This window comes from Gavialis gangeticus, unplaced genomic scaffold (genome assembly GCF_001723915.1).
Source record: "Gavialis gangeticus isolate Ggan-Ray unplaced genomic scaffold, GavGan_comp1, whole genome shotgun sequence".
NCBI classification, from domain to species: domain Eukaryota; kingdom Metazoa; phylum Chordata; order Crocodylia; family Gavialidae; genus Gavialis; species Gavialis gangeticus.
This window is the reverse complement of record NW_017728973.1, coordinates 6,652,490-6,654,143: the sequence shown is the minus strand read 5'-3', so window position 1 is coordinate 6,654,143 and position 1,654 is coordinate 6,652,490. Positions and strand designations below refer to the sequence as shown.

General features: G+C 49.3%; 1 protein-coding gene across 1 annotated transcript in view; it reads right to left on the bottom strand.

The window, feature by feature from the left end:
• The window catches only part of PIP4K2B (phosphatidylinositol-5-phosphate 4-kinase type 2 beta), a 40,071-nt gene that overhangs the window by 19,692 nt on the left and 18,725 nt on the right, over positions 1-1,654 (bottom strand). The gene's annotated exons all lie outside the window — the stretch shown is intronic.

The window sequence follows — 1,654 nt, the reverse complement described above, 5'->3', positions numbered from 1 at the left end:
GGGGGGGGGCCCCGGGGGGGGGGCGGAGGGGGACCCCCCCCCCAAGGGGGGGGGGGGGGGGGGCACACCAGCCAGCCCAGTGAAATAAATGGTCAAGGCATGCTGCCCACCCACAGGGGCAGGGGAGCTTTGCAGGTGAGGTGGTGGGGTGGAAAGAGGTGGACGTGGCCCCTGCTGGTGCAGCTCCTGGTCACTAAGAAGTTGGACAGCCCTGGATTAGACCTTCCAGACTTGGAATTAAATGTCAAGAGGCAAGCAGATGAATCAGCTGTGGCCTTTCTTCTTTTTGAGGGATACCAACTTGTACACACAAGTAGCATGGGACGCCTGTGTATTGGCCTTAATTCTACTGTACAGCCAACTGGGGAGGGGGCAGGAAGTATAGTGGCAGACACATCAGGAAGCAGAAAGAAAAGCAGCAGAACAGAAAGGAACACAGGCCAAAGACACAACATAAAGAGCAATAGATCAGGCAAGGGAGGGGGATTGGAACAGCACTTGGGGAGGGCATGGGGTTTAATCTATGATATGCCTGCCAAAGCAAGGTTGGCCCCCCTACTCTCTTATGGCATAAACATGAGATGCCCTTTTAAAGTCCTCTCCTGCAATTAAAGCCACCAAATTTACTCTACCCCAAAGCAACTTCCCCACTGAAGAAGAAGCAGGAGAGATGGTCCTTTCTGGACACAGCTGGAGCCTTTTAGCTTTGCTTTTTGGCACGCTAGACACACACAGAACAAGAAAAGCCTGTGCAGTGAAAGGCTGCAATGAAAAATGGAATATGTGGGGAAGGGAGGAAGAAAGCAGTGGCTATGTAGGAGAGATGAACCTTGGAGTAACACTTCTGCTCTCAAAGGTAGATCACAGAGATGAGGTGAGAACACTTATCTAAAGAAAAGGTGCATGTAATGCACAAGCAGTATAGATCAGTACTGCATTATGAAACATCCTTTGCTGAAGGTTTTCAAGAAGAGGCTGGATCAGCCTCTCTCTGGCATGGTTTAAGAACATCACATTATGCACAGGGCTGGCCTAGATGATGCTTCAGATCCTATCCAACCCTATGAGTCTAGGTTATAGACAGCCAGGCAACAGACTGCTACTCCCCACATCAATAGCAAGTATTGATTCAAAGGGCTTCCAAACCTAATATCCTCAGCCCAGTTCCTAAAAAAGAAGGGCATAGGCTACAAAGCCTCTACCTCCATCACCAGTCTCAGCAAAGAACCAAATGGACCATGGAAAAATGACCTTCCCTTGCCACCAACATGCAAACACCCCCAGATTTGGTTTCCCAAGGGCAGCTTTGAGGCTAGCTGGTAGGGTGCTATTACAAGTGGGAGGTGGTTAGCATGATGTATTGTCATTGCTATTGGTGTACTCAATCAGAATCACTACTGAACTTTGGTCTCAAGAAGCTAGATTGGTGGCCCTTCATAAGCACTAAAACATGACTGGATATAGATGTAATGAATATATACATCTACGCTCATAGATATAACTTTGCTTTAAGACAGCACTAATTTCACCTCTGGTGTTGCTGTGGCGGGTGCAGAGATCCCACCTCAGGAACACAGCTGGGTATTCATATCCCTCCGCTGTTTCCACCATGTGAGGCGGGCCAGTAGGGGGTGCTCCTGTGTTGAGCCACCCA